The following is a 15607-nucleotide window of genomic DNA, read 5'->3' on the forward strand; positions in this document are numbered from 1 at the left end:
TAGAGAATTAGGTCAAATGGGATATGAGAAGAAGCTATAGCCCCTAGGGATCCACCTTTCAAAAATCAACCATAGCATATGCATTCAAGATAAAATGAAATCCCTATAGACATACACTTCACCACGAAATAAACAACCTCTTCTCCTTGCTAGCAAAGTTCTGTCTAGTATATATTAAGATGGTTTCCATAGCTTTAATCACCCCATTGACTAAACAAAGCGGTCTAGCATGTGAATAACAAAATGATGCAAAACTCTAGTAAAATGACCTTCTGATATAGTTTGAGAACCTAGAAAGCATAGCTTAAAATGTCACATGTACATAGATTTTTGGCACCAACATCCACACTAATTTTTTATTCAGGATGATCGCCAAATGTTTCCACTAAGTTTAGCACATGTGAGTACCAAGAAGCCCCCTATGCTAGCATTGGTTTACAAATCACATGACACATAAATCACACATTGCTGTGCATAGATCTCGCTCTCCCTTCGGGCACACCCAAAAAAAGCTCAAGGACAGTGTTGTGTGTGGTTGTGTCTAGAGAGGAACTACCCCTTGTAACATTAAGGGAGGGATTTATGGGATATACTAACACATAATTAAGCCTAAGTATCAACACAAGAGTACCTTTTCAACATTATGGGTCATTTTTGCCTATTGAGTTATGTATTTTGGATTGACCAAGCTGTTGAAAACCTTTTAGTGGTTGATGAGCCATGCTTTTAAAGAGTATCCACACAATTTTCTAAAGACCTATAAGGATAACCTTTGTGTACATTCCTTGGTTAATTATACCATATAAAACATTTTAAAGTATTTGGCTTAATCTTGAAATTTGTCCTTTTATGGATATCAAGATAATATACTTGGCCATACACTTTCTAAAAATTGCATTTCTACACATCTAGAGACATTTAAAATTGTTGTTGAGCTGCCTAGACCAAAGTATGATAGAGAAGTGCCTCTCTCTGAATGGATTAAGAACAATGTTTGCATGGACTGAAAAATGTAATAAATAATTTTGAAAGTATAAAGAAAGTTTTAATGTTACAATCTATGACCAAAGCACCCCATTAAAATAATTTCTTCCATATCCATGACAATGTAAGTGTTTACATCATAGGTAATATATTGGCTAAACCTAGAGAGAGCAACATGAATTTTGTCTTTTCTATGTGAAAATAAGTCCTTTCTATAGGTGTCATTGTGTTGCTTTTGGGAAGGAATAAAGTACAAATTTGATGCATCCGAACCGTTAAAAATGAGAGAGAGAGAGAGAGAGAGAGAGAGAGAGAGAGAGAGAGAGAGAGAGAGAGAGAGAGAGAGAGAGAGAGAGATGTTAAAGTTCATGTATCTCAAGTGAACTCCCAATGTCATTCTATAGTTTATTTTGTGTTTTAGGCATTTATTTTACTTATTTGACAAGACACCAAGTAGCATGGCTATTCTTGAGGGTGGGATACAATCATGGAACACTATTTTGTAACCATTAGGGCCTAAATGGAGTCTCCTTGTTCCCTTTAATTTGCCCAAGCCTAATCAATGTGTTTAAGAAATGGACGAATGGGGAGGTGTCATGTGTACAAAATGCTGGGTTTGTAAGAGTCCAGATAACAGGGGTCAAACTCACAAATCTATGCAGGCCTTTTTATTTCACAAAATGGATAAAAATTGAGAAAATCTTCCACATTTTTAAAATTTCCCCATTTTTTATAGGGTCCTCTTGTGACAACCATCACTGAAAAAGTGGGGCTAACTTTAAAAACGTCCTACCATCATTACTCCTCATTGAAGGATCTTTTTTCCTTCCTCCAATCTCTCTCTCTCTCTCTCTCTCTCTCTCTCTCTCTCTCTCTCTCTCTCTCTCTCTCTCTCTCTCTCTCTCTCTCTCTCTCTCTCTCTCTCTCTCTCCCCTAGATCTGGCTCGTCCCTTCTCTCTACTAGCTTCAATGCATTTTCACTCTCTCTAGATGCAAGAGTAATTTTTTGTTCTTCTCATATCCATTTGTCGCTCTCTCTCCTTTTCCAAGCTCAGATTTGACATGCTACACCAAAACCAAGCTATGGAGAGATTCACCTTCACCCCCTATGCTCTCTAACTTTCTCCCTTTCCTCGAGTTATCTCTCAACCCTAGAGAGTTGAGAATCCGTTCTTTTTTCTTTCTCATCCTCTCTCTCTCTCTCTCTCTCTCTCTCTCTCTCTCTCTCTCAAATTTTCCCTTGATCAAACTAAAGGATCCAATGAGCTCAAACATTCATTATCTGAAAATCTCCTCTCTTCTGCCTCTCTCATGCACACTCATACACAATGACAAAAACACACCCGTATCATTAGACTCTCTCTCTCTCTCTCTCTCTCTCTCTCTCTCTCTCTTTCAAATATCATTTTTTATGTCGAGCAATAAGTTTAGCTATCAATTGGACAATGGTACACCTGAATCATTCACAACAAGAAAATTGGAAGATTTTTCAAACCAAAATAATTGAAACCAACTTTGCCCTGATAAAGCAATAAAAATGAACAACATTGAAAGATGGGTGAAACATACCCATATAAACTGATATTGAAAGGGTTGAAAGTAAACATCTTAATTTGAAACAAAAACTGCAAAAACATAGATGCGGAGTACAATATTGCCAAATGGCCACAGGGTTCCCCAGCTTATTTTTCTAACGCTAGGGTATAGTGGAAAAATCTAGTTGTTGTCGTCGCTAGTGTCATCGTTGGTGTCATTGTCATTGTCATCATCCTCATGGTTTCCATTGTTGGCTCCATTGTCTTGACCTTGCATAGCAATGTATGTTATCCACACTTCTACACAAGCCTCCACCTGTCTCTTGAAGGTTGCACACTCCTGTGGGGTGCGATACCCCCAAAGCATTATTACATTGTGGAAATAATGGAAACTTGCTTGACATCCTCTTTGGTTGGGTGTGCATTTTCATCAAGATCATACATGGCATTCAATAGGAACTTCGTGGCATCATCGGTGGAACAAAAGCCTCCGTGTTGTTGCGTGCACTTTGTGTTGCACATAAATTATTCATTGCATGCACAATGTTTAGAATGTAATTGGTGTGCACATGGTTGATGGGGTCAACATGGGGGATTGATGGACCACGCTGAGAGCCATGCTAGCATTGAGAGGCTTACCCACTATGATCGCATTGTCCATAATTTATCCTTGGAATGGATGAATGTGTGAATGGGAGAAGACTGAAAGTGAAGCTTGTGAAAAGAACAGAGAGAAAATTGTGAATGAATGATACTGTGAATTTTGGGCTTTTTATAAGAAATCCTTAGTGACTTCATTTTCAAGACCATTTGCACCATGTCCTTTGACTTTTTTTTAAATAAAATAAGACATTGGATAAAATATCACTTCAAAATTAAACAGATTTGGCTAAATCACATCAAACCAAGGATTATTTAACATCATGAATGCAATAACACTAGGTTTGTGTTGAGCCACTTAAGTGGCTTGAGCCACAATAGTGGCTTAGCACCTCATTCTATAAAATTTTACCTAGGACTATCTATTTTTCAAGAAACCATTATTATAGGATACCATTAAGATTGTATGACATAGAGGAAAATTCTAGTATACTATTTATCCCAAAAAAGTGTAAAATTAAAAATTGTAATTTTCTAAAAGTAGTAAGAAGCCACAAAACTGGCTTCTAAATTTAACATCATACACATATTTGAGCCCTAAAACAAGTGGAAAAGTTTTTTTTCTAAAAATAGTGTATGCATAGATTCTCATTGTACACATCCATGTGTTTTTCAAAAAAGTTTCAATGTGCTTTGAAGGCTTTTAAGGGGTCTACATGGGTATCAAAACTTTTGAGTAATTTTTATTCAATTGCACTAAAAGATGGCTCTTGAAAAATAATAATTTTACATAAAAATATTTAGTTCTATTGTTTTTCAACTCCCTACATGCCCTAAGAACAAATCTCTGAAAGGGTTTCATGAGGTTTTTTGTGGTCCATGAGAACGAGAATTTAGAAAAAAGTTTCTTATAGTCACAAAAGTGGCTCATGCCCACACAACCCTAGTGCTAATCTCACTAATCAAAAAATCAAAAGTGATCCTTTGCAAAGTTTAAATATGGTGAGAAAAACAAATATAAAGTTTGTAGGTAGAGTTACATAGAAAACGAGTTCATATGAAACAAACCATACAACATGGGTTTTAGGTTCTTGATGGCCGCAATTCTAGTGGCAGCCATGTTGGTGGTGGTCGTTCCAGTGGGGGGCCCATAGGTAGCGAGGGAAAGAGTGGCGTATGGAGTGATTAGATGTGGTATGGCCAACCAGGTACTACAGTTGGTTTTCTACTCAGGGTGGAATAGATGGCACCATAGACACCTGGGAATGTGATGGGTTCAATGTGGGTGGCTATGACTATGCTAGACGTGAAAAGTATCCGAAGTAAAGAGTCCACTTGGAAGCCGCTATTATGATCAAATATGTGTCATAAACAAACTATAGTCTTGCTCGATGCTGATGCAATGTCGTTGTAGATCCTTACACTTCATTGCTAAGCCACTGCATCCAACAAGGCAGTCCAAAAATACGTTGCTAGTCTACGTGAATGTACTGAACAACCACTTGTAGAATATCATGTACATTATTGGACAATACAATGACTATAGCTAGAGACTTCAACCATTCCTCAAATTACCAGCCAAAGAACTCTCTCTTCTCCACACTAGGCTGAAAGAGTGCTCAAATGTGGTTTGCAGTCCATGACGCCTCTCAAAATGGTTTTTGGATCATATCACTATCGACATCAAAACCATCATTGTCGGCTGCCACATCTTTGGCTTGGCAATCGTACAATGGAGCAACTGGAAGCCCATCAAATCTACATGTGAACATGGCTAGCACCAAGGTCTCAGCCTGCAACATGGTTTACATTAAAATAGAAACACAACCATATCTATCATGAAACTCATAGAGAAATGGTTTAGAACTTACTGAATCTATGAAATTGTTGATAACAACATATGTAAGCAAGAAAATTCAAAGGGAGATGGTACAAAGATGGTGAAAATTACACATGGGAGCCTCCTTAGTGACGAGTATCAAGTGGTCCGCTTGACATGCCGCCACAGCTGCACCATCCAATAATAAGAACTTTGCAACTAGGGTGAACACATTGGTGGCAATTTTGGTAGAGAATACATTCCAATGGGGGATGCCTCCAGTGCCATCGCTAAGGTTGCAGTGTGTCGGTAGGTATGTCCACTCAAGTCACACCCCTCAAGCCACTAATCAGGATACATTTGGTCGATGTGAGAGAGGGACCCCATTAAACAACGGATCACTCCGAGGGTCCTGCATAAGAAGATTGACCAATGACTTCAAAATAGAAATAAGATAATGAAGCATTGACATAAACTCACTCAAGGCTACTTTTTGGGTCCATAAGCATCTTTTGTATAGATAGTCTACATCAGTAAAGACTACAAGATATATGGGAGCTACCCCAACAGTCCCAATTTCTGCCATGTCCGTTTCCAAGTGCTCTAAGACTGCTTCACATCCAAAATGTTATCAATTGTTGGGAACCATTTTCATTTAGACATCATGCATTGACTTCTAGTTGTATTTTCTTACCTAGTGGAAAGGAACTAAGTCGTTTAGAAGGCATCATTGAAAGTGAGTGGCTACCCTTGCTTTGCCGAGTAGTGATGGAGGTGGTGCATATCAAACCCTTGGATCTTGAACCATGAGATGGACTCGAACTACATGATTCTAAGCATACTCAGTGTCACCCTGATGAGAAATTTGAACCGCCACCTTGTTGTTTGTTTCGTTCAATCTGCTACTCTTCTGATAACTCCTCCAATTCTTCAATGACTACGGATCTTCTCTTATTTCCATTTGATGGTTCTATAGCTGTTGCATTTTGGTTTGGACGTCCCTTGGCCGTGCTAGGAGAAAGGCATTGAGATGTTGATTGATGGTGACACGTTCCCTTCTTCTCTTCCCCCTAACTTTCTTGTGTAATGCTAAAAGTCTTGAAAACAATAGTGAAGTCACTATCCACAACTGAGTAACACATTGATTGCATAAGAAGGAGATAACTTATCCTTGTATGCTTTCACTCCATTTTGGGGAACTCACAATCAACATAGTCCAAGAACTATGGAAAGTAGCTCCGCGCATCCTTACCATGAATTTTGTGTTTCCACTCATCGGGATGGATCCCACTCTCCTCTCTCTCAAACTCCACCCATGCATCACTGGGATGCTTGGGATATGGACTACACAAATTTTTCTTGAGGGTGTCCAACCACCATCTACAAATTACAATTTTGTCTCCATTAACCAAAACATACAATATGAATCACACACCCCAATAAAAATCAATAGTTGAATACTTGTATAGTAGGCATCACATAGTGCAACTCTCCTCTCCGTTGTGTGTGGCTTGCATTATTGCACAAAAGCCTTGCAAAAGTGGTCTTGTCGGAAAGCTTGCATTGCCTCTCCAGAGATAGGCCATAATCGTGTGCAGTACGTATGTGGACTCATCCTCCATCTTCTTTGCCAAGCTCAATACACCCCTGCACTTCAAGCATTAACAACATTGCAATCATATATATGATCTTGTTCTCTAATGATACTGCACCCACATTTCTAGGTACCACCAATAGACGTGCATTCTCAGCCACTACGAGAATGGCTTCTCTTGAGTTAGAATAGATGTCTCCGTCATGGAAATCTCATCCTTGGCCAATATGTCAACTAAATGATATTTCCTACAATGTTTCATTGGATACAATCTTAGATAATCAGTAAAAAATAATACATTCAAAAGCAAAGAATGCTTACTCCATAGGGTTTACGTGTACGTGTGCAACCTCGGACACTCTAAAGGGGATCATTTTGCATCCCTTCTCTCCCTTCTCTCCCCAACCCACAAATGAAATACAATTTCAAAAGTCGCTGTTCTTTGGATTGGCAATGGCCGCTATCTCCAATCCCTTCCAAATGAATAAGTTTTCAGTCTCTTTTTGCGCCAAGTTATAGCTTCCTTTGTAATTTGGTTCTCTTGAAAGGTACTCTCTATTGTCCTTAGCAAAAAGAAAAAAGCATTTTGAGCCATTACATTACATCAAACTCCTTTTATACTACACAACGTAAAGATAAACTAATTTTTAAGCAAGATACCACAAAGCCATCTAATGAATGTGTATTATGATTTACACTCACCTTCCACAATAGTTGTGCTAGCAAAGACATTGATAGTCTAACTCATCTTGATCGGTTCATTGTGTTGCCACAAAGTGCCTTCTCAGCTTTTGCCATGGCCCCCTCATTGAATTTTTCCAACAAGGACTATGGTTTTGCAAGTGCCAACTTTTTCATCCTGAAGATATCATGGGCACTGGTATGAGGCACATGGACCCGTTGTCAGAGTGGTTTTCGTGTAGTCGAGAACACCTGTGGTGCCTAGCTATAAGAGTGTGTATTGTAGAGATGGCATAATATGAGAATAGAGTAGCAATGAGATGATTATTTAACTTGTAGAGGAGAGAGACTAGTAGAAGCACACATGAAACCACCCATACATCGAGAGACAAAATCCCAACACCATTTATACCCGAGTCCTTTACCAAAACCTGTGTTCATCACCCTTTTGCATAAAAGAGAGCTATGTAGGTATGATTATGACGGCTTTTTAATGAAGGCAAGGCAAGAGAAAGATAAGATAAAGTATGGTTTAATAATAAAGAGCAAGCTGACAACTCCTTCTGAGTGTTAACAATTTGCACCCCCTTTTCTTCTTTTACTAGTGTAGTTGGTTGTCTCCTTAGAAGGCGTACCCCTTTCTTCTCTCTGCAATACCCAAATACCAATTCACTCCTTAGGCCTTGTTGATAGCCCCCTTTGTAGAACCATGGCTTAGTTTCCTTATGCGCTGCTTTTCTCTAGCGACTTGCCAGGTCCTCCACTCCCTTGTGGTAGTGCTCACCCCTTTAAGTTTCCTCCATGCAGCATTCCTATAGCACTCTTCACCCTCCCATTCAAGTGGTGGCCCTGCTCTATTTGGTAGCACCAAGTGCACCACACAAGAGAATGCCCCTTTGCAACTACTCCTGAGCGACTTCCAACTCACGGCCTTTCTCAACAGCTCCTAACACCCCTCATGACCTTTGTAGCTGATAGTTCTTGGCCTTTTTTTATATGTTAGCATCCCAAGGTGGTCCCTGCAGGTGTTGCTCCTTCACTCCCCTTGCTTGGTGATCTTCTACCAACCTTTCATTACCTTCCAGCCACCCCTCAGCAATGCGAGTATCTTTCTCTGATGCCCCTCATTGCTTTTGGCCCTGCACAACTTCCTCTGAGAGAAATCCTCTTCTGTCTTAGCGGCATCTACTAGTGACACCTCTTCCTGTCATCCTACACTCCCCCTCCCAAGCTCTAGCTTGTTTTCAAGCCCTTCCTCCTTCTCCACATGGTGATTCCCTTTTCATGCATTTCTGTGTGGCCTTAGCTTCAGTCCAGTTTGTGAGATAGTCCATAGCCACATAATATATTGGGCATCACTTTTGTAAGCGGGGGGTGAAATTGGTCCCACAAAATCTATACCCCACTTAGAAAAAGCTCTGGCTTCCATCATTGGCCTTAGAGGAAACTCATCTCTCCTTATTGGTACTTTGGTACGCTGACACGCATCACATCTCCTAGTGTATTTGTCAGCGTCCATGTGTAATGTAGGCCACATTATTCCTACGGTTAAGACAAATTTTGTCGTCGTATCCCCTAAAAAATGACCTTCTGAGTCCTTCATGTGCCTACTCTGGGATTGGTAAATACATGCTTTTGATTGCACATATCTTGCGTTGATTACCCTTTCCTCTCTTATACAGTTGATGTTCAATTAGTTCAAAATCTTGAACCTCTATTTCTATGTCCCTTTGTCATGCCCTAGAGGTATTTTCAAGAAATGTCCTCGTTGTCAGATAGTCAATTATGTATTGGCTCCATTTTGGTGCAACTGTCACTTGAAATAGTATAGCATGTTCTAAACCACTTTGTAGATCACAAAATTAGTAATGTACTCCTGAACATCAATGTGCATATCTAGCCAAAAAACTCCTAACTGTTGCAACAAGCACTAGTATGTTTTCTTTTGTGAGCAATGAAATGCTAAGTCCTAAACATGTTCTTCTAAGATATAGTAATCGTACTCCTCCGGACTTATGCATAACCGCAAAATGTTGTCCGAGCCTAAATGATACAAAGTCCTCCACAAGTAATTTGAAATACTATGATTATGAAACCGATCGTCTTTTACTTTCTTGTCCCGCTCTATCGAACTACCTCCATATGATAGTAAATTGACTATCTTCTGAGACCATTTTGGTATCATTTCAACGTTGAAAAGATATGCGTCCGGGATGTCATCGTCTACCCCTTCTGGAGCTTCTCCATTTGGTAGTCTAGAAAGGTGATCTTCTCGAAGATGCATCTTTCCTTTTTTTGACCATGATAGTAAAATCAAACTCTAGCAATACGATGAATCATTGTACAATTCTTTCGGTATTGCATGGTTTGTTTACCAGGTATAGGAGGGCTTGATGATTGGTAAAAAATAAAAATTTGTTTGCAAGGAGATAATGCCTAAATTTCTTAACAGCATATATCATCCCCATCCCCTCTCTCTTCATGGTTGTGTAGATCTTTTTAGCACTATTAAGCTGCCTGCTGGCATAGCAAACTGGGAAATTCATATTTCCTTCTCCTGGCTGGGCCAAGATGCATCCAATAGCAAATGCCAAAGCATCAATATTAACATGAAAGATCTTTTTCCAATCTAGTGCTTTCAATACTAGAGCGGATATGAGTGCTTTCTTCAAATTTTCAAAGTATTCTTCACACTCATTCATCCACACAAAGGCTACTATAAGTCTGTACAGGGATTGTGCAATGACTGCATACATGTGTATAAACTTACTATAGTAGCCACAGTGTCCCATAAAGCATTGTACTTGCTTTGCATTGTTTGATCTAGAAAACTCTACGATTACTTTCATCTTGTCCAAGTTGGTAGATGTGCCATTCTTCGTGACAATATGTCCTAGGATTCTGCCTTGTCTAACTATAAATATGCACTTTTATGGGTTAAGATAGATCTTGTAAGTCTTTCACTTCTTGAACACTTTTTTGCGTGCTCTGTAAGTTCACCTCTCAAGAGAGAGTGCACACATAAGTCATCCATGTATATCTCCAAGAATATCCTCACGTATTCCTTAAATGCATGTTCCATGAATCTCTGAAAGGTAGCTGGGGCATTGTTCAAGCCAAAAGGCATCACCCTATATGCATATATACCCCATTCTATGGCAAACATTGTCTTGTATTGATCTTCAAGAGAAATGGTGAGTTGGATATATCCTGAGAATCCATCTAAAAAGAAGTATGCACGCTTACTTGCCACTGGTTCCAAGACATGGTCTGTAATAGGTGAGGGATAATTATCCCTTATTATGGCAGCATTAACCTTCTTTAGATTCATACACACTCATAGTTTTTTATTCTTCTTAGGCACTATCACAATGGGAGATACCCAGTCGGTGTGTTCTATCTCGTAGATAAACTCAACCTCCTTATCAATCTCCTCCTTGATGCGCTGTCGTGAAGCTCCGCTTTCATGATGGGAAAAAGAGTAGAGAAATGCAAGTTAAGCTTCTTTGGAGCCTACACATTCATTGAGCAGTGATCAGGGCTTGTTAACAAGCCAAATTTAATGGTTAATGTATGTCAGATGCGGCTTTAAAGGACCAACATATGCCTTAATGCTGCTAAAAAAGAGTATGCTTGATGCGATTACAAATGGGAGATTATGATCTAGAACTGTAGTGCTTGAATTGATCTATCGGCCTGTCTTTGTGGCTCGTCGATTGGAGCTACGGTGCAAAGTTATGGCAGTTTGAAGTTTAAGTTGATGCAGATCCGTATCGGATTGTGCAACTGTAGCTGAGGGAACCAGATTAAATTTTCTCAGGGGCCAGTTCCATGCCTGGTCGATCGTCTCAGATGGTGTGCCATCTGGGAATTTTACAGCCTCAATTGGATTTGTATGCATTCTATGCAGCTTGAGAAGTCTAAAGGAATTAAGGGCTCATCAGACTGAGTCCCGGTTCATGAGATAATATGGCTTGAGGCTGGTGTCAGTTGCCGGCACGGCTGAGTAGGATAAATTTTGAAATCGGGATGATATTGTCAGTCAAGGGTGGCCGGTGTGCATGCTAAATGCCATAATGGGAAATTCCTTAGCCGATGTGTATGCCAAATGTGGTGCTCGTACGATCACGATGTTCAGTTAAAAAGGTGCCTTTTAAAGAGCATTAGTTTTGAGATATGCCCAAAAAGGCTACGGCAAAGAGGCTCTGGGTTATATGCATGCAACCATGCTTGCAAAAATGATTGTCCACAAGGGCTTTGCTTATGGACACTCCAAGGAGGACCACCCAAGGTAAAAAGGTGGGGCCGCCCAATATACACCTAAGGTTCAATGGTCACCCAAGGGATGGCTGCCCAAATTAAAGGCAAGGCCGTCCATAAACCCAAAGGCAAGGCCGCCCATAAGCCAAAACGGCTGGCCGCCCAAGCTTAATAGTGGGAAAGAGAGAAAAATAGAAATGGAAAGAGGAGGCATGGCGGGCGAGCAGGGAAGGCGGCGCAGAGAGGAAGGAAGGGAGTCATAGCTCCTTGGGAGGCGCTCAAACGAGCAGGGCCAAGAAGCGAAAAATTCTTAGGAGGTCGGGGCGCCAAAGTTCGGCACTGTCGGAGTCAACTTTTGCGGCACGACCTGCCACGTCATTCGGTCTTGATCCCGCACCACGTCAATGACGGCGATGCCACTGCTTAGGAATGAGAGGGCTATTTTTAGGGGATAATATACGGGGGGGAAAGAAGGAAGCATGAACGGGACGGGGGGTCGATGAAGCAAGGCAAGGAGGAACGAAGGTAGGCAAGCAGAGAGGTAACGAGAGGGGAGAACGGGAGGGGGGGTCGATGAAGCAAGGCAAGGAGGAACGAAGGAAGGCAAGGAGAGAGGTAACGAGAGGGACAAGATCGAGAAGCTCGGAGAAGGTGAAGCTCTCTCTTTTTCTCTCTCTCTCTCTCTCTCTCTCTCTCGTTCTCGTTCTCCAACCAAAGCATCGAGGAGGAGGATTATTGAATGAGAGAAGAAGAAGGGGGATTTTCAGGCTCACTCTCTCAAGCCACGACAAAGAGAAGGTGCGAGGAAGACATGAATGCATCAAGGGTTGTGAAGCAAGGAAGAAAGAAGACGTGTCCTCGGTGAGCAAAGGAAGAAGGGAAATCTCCCTCTCTCTCTCTCTCTCTCTCTCTCTCTCTCATTCTCCAACCGAGGCATAAAGAAGCAAAGGGGAGCAAGGTGTTACGAGCAAGGGGAAAGAAGCATGTTAGTAATGTCTTGGCTGCCAGTAAAAGGGAGTCTGAATTCTTTAATGCTTGATGGTAACGAGATTAAGTTGCCAAAAGTTTATGAGATATGGGTGCTACACTATGCTTCAGGTGAAGCTCTAGTATATTGCGGAGCCCATCAATGCTATGTGGTCTCAATGGTGTTTGATCCAAGAGATTCTAAGGACACTCATAAGAAAATTCAGTATGGATGGATACTGTTAAGTATGCATAGTAATTGCGTGCTATTTAAACCAGGGGTAGCATATTTGCACCAAAAATTCTTGATGTTGATTGATACGGGAAATGTACGCTCATGTGGGATACTATGATGCTCCAGTGTGTGGGTAATTCCTTATTATTCCATTCAATAATGGGGGCTACTGAAGTGAAAGTTGCAAATTCAAAGGATACCAGATGTCTCTTGTAGTAGGTTGCATGGTACAGGTTTTGTTTTTTAGATTTAGTGTAAGTCAAAAGAGTTTTTGGTTATGCATTCAATAAGACTACATGGCTGGCTTCCACTTGACTTCTTTGGACAATTGATGAAGTATCTTCACATATTTTGAGTTGGTTCTGCTACTAGAACTTAAATTAAAGGACTTGACGGCCATTCCGTGTACAAACAAAGTAGGGCATACTTGAGCTTGGCAGGGTTCCCTAAAGCGAGCTTAATGGTCAAGCCGTGTGCATCATTAACTTGAGCACTTGAGTCTGGCGAGGTTCACTAAACAGGTTTTCCATGATTGAATGCTTTGGAGATACGACAAATACAGTTCAAAGATTTTTGATGGGCAGCTACCTAATGCTTAAGCTAGAACATTGATAGTAGGGTATAAGCCTTATTTTATTTCTCATATGTTTACCAGTTACGTGAGTTTGATGATAATAAGAGCTTAAGGTACCTATAGCAGATGTAGATTGAAGTGCAGTTAGCACAACCAGGAGGCTGTGCAAGTTCAGAGGGGGTGGATGTCGTGCTGCTCCACTTTCATGATCGAAAAATGAGCAGAGAAATGCAAGTTAAGCTTCTTTGGAGCCTACACATTTATTGAGCAGTGATCATGGCTTGTTAACATGCCAAGTTTAATGGTTAATGTATGCCAGACGCGGCTTTAAAGGACCAACAGATGCCTTAATGCTACTAAAAAAGAGTATGCTTGATGTTATTACAAATGGGAGATTATGATCTAGAATTTGCAGTGCTTGAAGTGCTCTATCGGCCTGTCTTTATGGCTCGTCGATTGGAGCTACGGTGCAAAAGTTATGGCAGTTTGAAGTTTAACTTTTGATGTAGATCCGTACCGGATTGGGTAACTGCAGGTGAGGGGACAAAAATGAATTGAATGCATGGGCCTGAAGTGCTCACTTTGTGGAGTGCGTTGGTCTTTTCATATCAGTGATCGGAGTTACGGTTACCAAGATATCTCCAGATTCAATTTTCTCGAGGGCCAGTTCCGTGCATGGTCGGTCGCCTCGGACGGTGTGCCATTTGGGAAGTTTACAGCCTCAGCTGTATTTGTATGTGTTCTATGCAGCTTGATAAGTCTAAAGGAATTAACGGCTCGTCAAACCGAGTCCAGGTTCATGAGATAATATGGCTTGAGGCCGATGTCAGTTGCCGGCACGGCTGAGCAGGATGAATTTTGGTGTCCGGATGATATTGTCAGTCAAGGGTGGCCGGTGTGCATGCTATGTCATAATAACTAATATATAATTCTCCTAAATGATTTTCTCATGTTAAACTGATCATTTGATATGGGGAAGTGCCAAGGGAGAAAAAGCTAGAATATTGGTTAAGCTGGCAGACCGTCGACCACAGTAGGGATCCAAAGCAGGGAAAATAGGGATTCAAAGGGGGGGCCATCTGCAAAAGAGCAATGCAAAAATGGTCTATAAAGACCCTAGGGTTCAGCCCATTAGACTTCCAAAGTGCTAAGGTTCCAAAATTCAAAGGTTGTGTCCAAGGTCAAAAGCTTAGGAGTATTGGATGCTTTGTGTGTGTACCAAAAGTCTTCACAACTCCTACAAAGGAGGGGGCGAGCCTTGCAAGTAGGGGATGACAGAGAAACACACACACTCACAAGCCTCCTTTACACAAAGGGAATGAGGGACACATGTCAGCTCCCTAGCCCAGATGCCCACAAGGTGTACTCAAATCCTATTGGATGGCCACGGAGGTGGACCAATGAGAATTAGGCTAGAATAAATCTAGTTTAATTAATTTAAATACACTTAATAAAAGAAACAATAAGAATTAAGCTCTCTAGAAGACTATTGGACAGTCTCCCAAGGGGTCCAATGAGCATTCAACAGCCCAATGGCTTACCTAATTCCTATTGGCCAGGAGACAAAGGGGTCCAATGAGAGTTTAGTTGCATTAATTAATTAGCTAAAGCTCTCACAAAAGGGGAAAGGGAGACACATGTCAGAAGGCTATCACTTATGCTCCTGAAATCCTATTGGCTAAGCCTGGAGAGGTCCAATGGGGTGGTAGCATGAGCAAAATAGCAAGAGGGGTCAACCAAGAGAGAGAGGGGGATGAATTTTACAAGGCATTATTGCATACACACTCACACTAGCTCATGTGTAAAGCAAGAAGACTCTCTCTCTCTCTCTCTCCTTCTCAAGCTTTAATGGAAATCTTATCACCTACTCCAAGCTTGTGAGAAGGGAGTCCTACATCAACGGGGGACCGGATCCATGTAAATCCGGTCCTCAACAGTTGTCAACAGCTTAATTTCTCTCTCTTTTGAAGTATTGTTCATGCTATCTAACTAGGTTTATACTTTTTGTTGCTCTCTCCAGCCAAGCACTCTTGTTATTCTCATTAGGAATCTATTCTAATGAAATGCTCACTATGTTCATGTTATTTTCCGCTACACACAAGTTACTAGGCCATTAAATGTTAGATTGGTATCAGAGCACAATGTTTCTCTTTTCTTGCTCAAGAAGGGAGGTCCTCAAGCTAGCTATAAATGGTTGGTACTATTAATTGCAATTGAGTAAGTAGAGTAGGGATTTTTCAGCCTTGCAGTGCGCCTACCTTTGTGCAAATAAAGGGGCATCACTGTCAAGAGCTATGGTCTTAATAGTGGAGTCCTACAGGGTTTGCCTATGACTTAACTGCTATTGAGCTATTAGAAG

Source organism: Adiantum capillus-veneris, chromosome 4, assembly GCF_014529385.1.
Source record: "Adiantum capillus-veneris isolate H3 chromosome 4, ASM1452938v2, whole genome shotgun sequence".
Taxonomy (NCBI): Eukaryota; Viridiplantae; Streptophyta; class Polypodiopsida; order Polypodiales; family Pteridaceae; genus Adiantum; species Adiantum capillus-veneris.